A 7484-nucleotide genomic window follows, 5' to 3' on the forward strand; every position below is an offset into this window, starting at 1 on the left:
TGCATACATATGAATACTAAAATTAACGGAAACAGCCGTGGCACCTCTCCCGGTACGTTAACAGCCGTGGCACCTCTCTCGACCGATGAACCGGCCCCTGAATTCGTGGTACTGCTCGAGGTACCTCACTCAGCCGAGGCAGTTGCCGTAAACTCGAGGCAGCTGCCACGATTCACCGCGGAACCTGCAACAGGTGCCTTGGCGAGTTGCCGGTGCCACAATTCGCGCTAGCCCTCTCTGATCATCAGAGGTGCCAATTTTTCAAATAACCTTGGAGTGAGATTTTGTCGGGTGTGACGCAATTTATGCCAAGATGCACTAAATATTAATACTAAGATTGAACTTACTTCTGTTATGACCCCGCCCTTCATCTGCTCGCCTGCTGGTGGCGGTGTCTTCTAGGGAGAGCGTGGGAGATTGCACACTCTTGATTGTGGAGAGGATAAAACCCTGGATTTCCCCTCTCCACGGCCCTTCCTCCAGGGGGGCGACTGCCTCTGGAGAAGTCACTTTGGCCCACCTTTGTTACCCAACTCATACCAATCTTTTCTCTCCCCATTTGGATTATGATTTTCCCCTTTGTTTTGAACCTAGACTTTGTTTTGTTTAATTATTCGTTCAGAATAACGGTAACTTAACTCTTGCAAGTCATTTCATTGTACTTGTTTTCTTTATGTACGGTCGAAACGAGCTGGCCGTAACACTTCAAGGACCTCCCCCGCACACAGGGGTGAGAACACACACTGACTCCACCAAAAAAATAATCAAGCCACCGTCATCTGCCTCAAATGCACAAAGTACTACCATACCCGACACTTTGTGCCTTTTCTTGTCAACAAGTTGAGGTGGGACGAGTGCTGCAGTTGCCATCTTTGTTTTCTGAACATAACACTGAAGCGTATACTGCCCCAATCAGTTCCAGAAGAGGCGCAGCACAGATGCGCGGGAACTTTAAAAAAAATAGGCATCGTCGGTGTTTTAGTATGGAAAGGTACTGTAAGTATCGGTTCTTGTGACATCCCTAGTACACCGGCAGACACGTGCACGCACACAGGTGAGCACGCGCCCACCAGCGGACAGAGCGGGCGTCCCCCCCATCCGGCCTCTCCCGTCACGGCGGACGATCCGCCCCCACCGAAGTATTAATCCCAGCGTGTAGCGTTGTTCCTTCGGTGATGTTGCGCATTGAGCTGAAGACACGTGACTTCACTCACACGAATGGCAGGAGATTGCTGCGTAAAATAAAGACGAAAATAATCAGGCAGAGTGTTTACTAAATAAAGAAATAATAAATTCTATCACAGTAGAACTATATTCTCTCGTGCTCAATGCAGCTCTTCTGTGTTGCACCTGAAATTATGACGTCAATCATATGGCTGGTACGACTATGTAGGACGACACACTGGCAGAAGACAAAGGGAGACGCAGACTATATGAACACACACACACTGCATGAAAAGTGGGATTTTCGGCAGTATGCGGCACTGTAGATTGTCGTGGAATTTCAGGTTTACGGCTGTTCACGGCAATTTGCGGGAAACGACGTGGGCCTCCCTTGGCAGTTGTCCCCCCATGACCCCCCTCCTCCTAATTCTAGGGGCGGCTTTGACATGTAAATGAAAATGCTGTGAGCTATACAAATGCAAATCAGGGTCGCAGAGGGAGTTTTAGCCCAGGTGACATTTTTTTTAAAAGGTAAGAAAATCTCTGGTACAAATAGATCAGGCTCAGTAGCCTAATTATAGACTCTTACATTTTAGCTTGAATTGATTTATTTCATTCAAATATGCTAGATTACTGTGTACGCCATTAGCAATGGCAAATGTTATGTAAAAAAGATACACAAAATAACTTCTTTAAAAGATGAGTTTTAATCAAGGTAAAATGAGCATTCCATGCAAACAACATTTGAATCAGCATGTGGGGTCTGCAGAGATCAGTCTCCTAGAGCTCAACTACAGTGCATAGTGGCAGGACTACAGTGACCTTTTCTTTGGTCTTACTTAAATGCACAGAGGATGTATTAACCACACATCTTCTAGCAATGCGCTCAACTGGGAGAAATGATGCTGTATGACGTGTCTGTTCCCTGCAAGCCCCAAACTTCTATTGGCTTTCCATAAAAATGTCTGTCCGGGTGGAGATGAAGCCAGGAAACTTGTGCAAGAACATGTTTAAATGCCATACCCTTTGACACAACATTACCAACTATAAACTGCTTTATAATGGCTGGTCGTAGTTCTGCTAGAGGGTCAAGGACGGGTTCCTCAAAACTGTTAGTGTTTCCACACCACTTAGCATAAACACATGCTGACCTTTATGCTCTGCATCTATCGATTGAGTAAGTTACAGTCATATATGTTACCCGTTTACATGTCACGGCAAAACATTCAACCTCAGTGACAAGGGTACATGTGATGATACGTTGTCAACATTGCACGTATGTCAGACTCATACACGAGCATACAAACCGTTACTATATTCAGAAGAACTGTATCTCCAGTTCCTTTGTTTGGTTTTTGCTGCTTCGTGAATAATGGCTGGACGACGTCTCGCGTTCAACTGGCCTTCAACTCCTCTCCGCGGTCACCAACTTTCGGCCAGTCCGCAGACAAACGAGAAGAAGCTGCTGAATGCTCTCAGTGGATCGTCTCGTCAACTCCAACAACAAACTGCTGATATCAACGAGCGGTTCGCTCCACTGGAGCGTTCGGGACTCTGCGGGTTTCTGTCCATGTAGGAGAGGAACCGACTCAAAGAAGAGGAGACGGGAGCACGATCCCAAGATAGGGGTAAGAATATGTTCGATGACTGCTAGCTAAGCTAAAAGTAGCCTTACAAGTGAGCAGAAACTGCTTTATTAAAGTGTGTTTTCTTTGCCGTGTCGTTTACAGGAAGCGGTGCGGCGTCTTCACAACGCCGAGACGAACTACAGGCGCTACGAACCGGAGCAAGGGTTAGATTTAAAGAATATGCTCTCATTCTGCGCTATAAGGGAATATATACGTATGGATACCGATCATAACTGTACATTTTGTTTTCACAGACTAATCTCGCCTCATAATGAGGCGGTGACCTCGTATTTGCTCCGGGAAAAGTCCAGATTTCGATTTGGATAAAGACGTCATTGTGTGTAAGTGACACGGTTTCTCCTTCCTTGTTAAATGTTACTGTGACTTGCGTTTGATTTTTTTTTTTTAAATTCATACCACACTCATTTAATTGTTTTCCAGCCGCCTGTGAGACGGGACGCAGGAGCTTCAGGTTTTCCCAGCCGGAATACTCATTGCGGGCGGAAGCTGCAAAGAATTCAGAGCGAAAGAGTTAATTTGCTGACTTGTTTCAGGTGCATTGATCGATGTGTTGTGTCCGTACGCATCGCACAGTACTGATTCATTGTTGTTTTTACAGCTGCTGGAATCGAGACAAAGTGCTGGCTGATGACGAGGTGGAACTCTGGAAATCCGCCACCGTAGAGCTCACGTCGGACGGAGAGGACGGCGTTGTTGGCGGGGTCTCTGGGTGGATTGTACGGTCGCTGCCATTTCGTAGACTCAGAAATACAGAGCCACACACACGCCTGCACAACAGACCTGCCTCGGAAAACTCGCCGCCAGTGACGGTCTGCAACCCCGAGGAGGCAAACGGACAGTTTACTGAGCTGTAGTTTTCTAAACCGCCGTTACCCAAGTGTGGGCAGATGGTGGTTTTGCTGCCAATCACGAGTGATTTTTCTTGTTAGGAAGTTGTGGTTTCATCCAATAAGGAGTAAGGATATTCAAGCCCGCTCGGCTCGGCCACCCGCGGTTTCGCTGCATTCATATGCTAATTCGGGCCATTCGCACCTCCGCCAGCTCTCCACCTACGTCATGGTTCGTTTCTGACAATTTGTGGCACAGACAAACGCGCAGGTTGCAAATTGTCGGAAACGGTTGGAAATTAGGGAGGGTTTAGGGGGACGAAAATTTCACTTTTCATGCAGTGACATGAGGGAACAGGTGAACACAATCAGACGGGTGACACATCAGGAAGGACAAGGAACCTGAAACGAGAGGAGATTTTTAATCGCCAAAAAACAGGAAGTCACGAAAACAAACGTAGAGAAAGGACAAAAACCCAACTAGACATACAGGTGTGACAAACAAGGACATATAGTATATGTCAGGTATTTTAATTATTACATTTATGAAGATAAAAACACTGGCTGAGAAACAATAACCTAAACACATACATTCTCGCCCAGTTGAAAGCCGCACGGAAGAAATAGAAGAATAAAGACTCGAAGAACAATACTTAAATATTTTAAAATTACATATATACATTATAATACAAATATTAGTGATGAATGAGCATTAAAACTATTCATACAAACTGATATATCCAACAACAAAATTAACACAGTAAAAAAACTCAAATGCATTACAGAACGTTCAGTAACAAAGAACATATGAAACAAACAAATTAATCTTGATTACAATTCAATTTTGGAAACATGATTGCCAACGATTTTTATTTTTCCCATCAGGGGTGGACTTTTCATTTGGGGGTCAATGGGCCCCCGCTGCGCTGATGTTGGTGGTGCGGTCGTCCATCAGGAGGTACAGGGTGTCTGGAGAGCCCTCCACTTCAACCACCTCCTCCTCTGATATCACCTCCTGTCCAGGGAAACATTGACATATAGCTCTGTCACCAATTACCAGAACATGATAACCCAGAGCAACTGCTTATTCATTTCACATTTTTTACTTTTATTCGTTTACAATGAACACTTCAGGAGACTTCCTGTGTATAGTTTTAAGATGTGAACAAAATAGCTTAATGAAATAAATGTGTTCTATTTATATACACACCTTTTAATGATAAATACGGTAACACCCGAGTAGGGCTACCTCAATGGTGGAAATATTGGTGGACTGCGCCTGCGTCCCGTGTTGGTTCTAAGATTGGACACTCTGGTGTGTCCCCCCACTTGGAGCACATTTCTGTAGCGAATGGACTCAGGAGACAGACCCAGACCCAGGAGCAGAGCTCTCAATGTTTATTTGGGACTTGTAGTCTCAAGGGATAAGGCAGTACGGGGAATCCGGGGACAGGCAGTGGTTCGGAGACAGATCTGATCCACGGAGTAGGCAGGTTCGTAGTCGAGAGAAGGCGGAAGGTCGATACACGGAAGCTCACTGGTTCTACAGGAATTCAGGGGCAGCGAAACAACGGGTTCAGCTGAGAAGCGTACTTGCAATACCTCACACTTCGCTCTTATAGGTCTCCTCCCTCGCAGGTGTTCAGAATTCTGGTGATTGGCTTCGGAGGACGCGTTCTTCGGCGCCCCCTTGCTCCTCCTGAGACCTCACAATCACGGACTGCAGCTTCCCTCCAAAGGCTCAGTGCAATCACTGTTTCCCCCTGCAAGGTGGAGATGAGATTACGCTTTATTTTAAAAAGATTCTGTCTCCCTCTGTGTGCGTGTCGGTGTCTCTCTATGTATCTCTGTCTGCCTGTGTGAGTGTGTGTGTGTGTGTGTCTCTCTCTCTCGCCCCATTTAAGTGGACAGCTTACCTGCTGCAGCTTTATTTGCTGCAGGGGGTAGGCCTCTCTTATCATCTCTCCTATCTTTTCCTCTTTTATTTTCCTCACCATTGACATCTGATAACAATATGCCAATGCACCATATTTTAAACCGGTTGCCTTATTTACACGACCACAGGCTAAGATTGAACTTACTTCGACGACCTCCCCCTCCACGGTAAACAGCCCCGCCACATCTGCACAGCTGCTGAGGGGGGTCAGAGGAGATGGGGGGCAGAGGAGGCTCTCCGCTTGGCTCCTGAGCTCCTGGCTGATCTCTAGAGCAGTGATTTTCAACCTTTTTTGAGCCGCGGCACATTTTTTACACTTAAAAAATTCTGGGGCACACCACCAACCAAAATGACACTCTAACACAGTACATACAATATTAATTTTGTGTATAAAGATTTACATTTACTACATTTCTGATATTCTTTTCAGCTTGATCTCACGACCACACCTCTAGAAAGCCACTTCAGGCAAGCAATTGCCAGTGCACCGCTTGACACTGATGGTGAAGACAATTTAAACCATGGACCAAAATTTGTAAGAAATTTGGCAAAATACTTCCTCCCACATGCCCTCCTGTGGTCTGGAGTGATGCTGGGTAAGTTTTCCAAGTTTAGTAAAATAATTTAAGTGATCTGAGGTGGCAAAATCTTAATAAATACATAATATCAATGTACACGTATTTCACAATGTTTTAATGTTGTTTAGGGGACCTAGGGCGTCATGGGACAGGCCCAGCATACAGGGAACTTAGTAAACGCTACAATGAAGTTTGTCAATCCAAAAAACCGGTAACGTCTTTTCCAGGACCAAAACGCCTGCCAAACCCATATACATTTTCATTTTGGCATTGTATTGTAAATGGCCTTGCTGTAACATTCGATTTTTGTACTTTGATTTTTCAGAACTTCACACAAGACAACAGGACACAAGGCATATGTCACAAGCAGACGTTCCCCGTCTCCGGAATACTAAAGTCCGAACGCTCGGGATCTCAGTCACCCCTCTGTCGCACGTGACAATGGTTTGTGCCACTCAGGATCAGCCCACTGAGCGGGCACGGCCACTCCCACCAACGCACCTGTGGCTCGTCCCTCATCAGGAGAGGTTGGGCATTTAAGCTACCGAAGCCTCAGAAGCCGGTGCGAAGTCTCGTGCATGTTACCATCACATTCTGAGGGTTCGGACTTTAGTATTCCGGAGACGAGGAACGTCTGCTTGTGACAGCATAAAATGAAGAAAAATCAGTGGGACCTGAAAAATAATCGGTTGCAGAGAAGGCTAGACGACTTTGTTCAGATTTATCAGAAAATGCATAATGCACTTCTCCTTGAATATGGAGACACAGAAAGGACCAGAAAAAAAGTAAGGAAAACCTATAGTTTCATTTAGTTAAATTCAAAACATCACTTGTTTTGAATTTCGTTCATTTCATAAACGTTGTACTATAGTATAGATGTTATGTATTAAAATATTCCTATCTTTTCAAGTCCTTTTGAGTGGAAACGAAGAAATGAAGAAGAGAAATCAGAAGTGCAAGGGAGTCTGTGTCACCACAGGTGACAGGGCTCCCTTTTAAACAACTGAAAAGCAAGGTATTTATTAAAAGGCCCAATGAGATACACGATATATGAAATGTTTTAAAAAATATCTGAGCATTTACTGTCTGAGAAAAAACTTGATGTTCTATATTTGGCTGTTATTTTATTCAAAAAACATGTATTGTCTCAAAAATCCATCCATTGTCAAACCGCTTATCCTGCACACAGGGTCGCGGGGGGGGGCTGGAGTCCATCCCAGCCAACTTCGGGCGATAGACAGGGTACATCCTGGATTGGTCGCCAGCCAATCGCAGGGCTACACAGAGACATACAACCATTCACACTCACATCCACGGGCAATTTAAAGTC

General features: G+C 45.1%; 1 long non-coding RNA gene across 1 annotated transcript; it reads right to left on the reverse strand.

The window, feature by feature from the left end:
- Positions 1-4043: 4043 nt before the first annotated feature.
- On the reverse strand, positions 4044-5847 carry LOC120811818 (uncharacterized). The gene is made up of 3 exons (XR_013454306.1): positions 5722-5847; positions 4851-5403; positions 4044-4655 (listed from the first exon to the last, which is right to left on the reverse strand). It is a non-coding gene; the product is annotated as an uncharacterized LOC120811818 (long non-coding RNA).
- Positions 5848-7484: the final 1637 nt, after the last annotated feature.

The sequence above is a fragment of the Gasterosteus aculeatus genome, chromosome 21 (assembly GCF_964276395.1).
Source record: "Gasterosteus aculeatus chromosome 21, fGasAcu3.hap1.1, whole genome shotgun sequence".
Classification (NCBI taxonomy): domain Eukaryota; kingdom Metazoa; phylum Chordata; class Actinopteri; order Perciformes; family Gasterosteidae; genus Gasterosteus; species Gasterosteus aculeatus.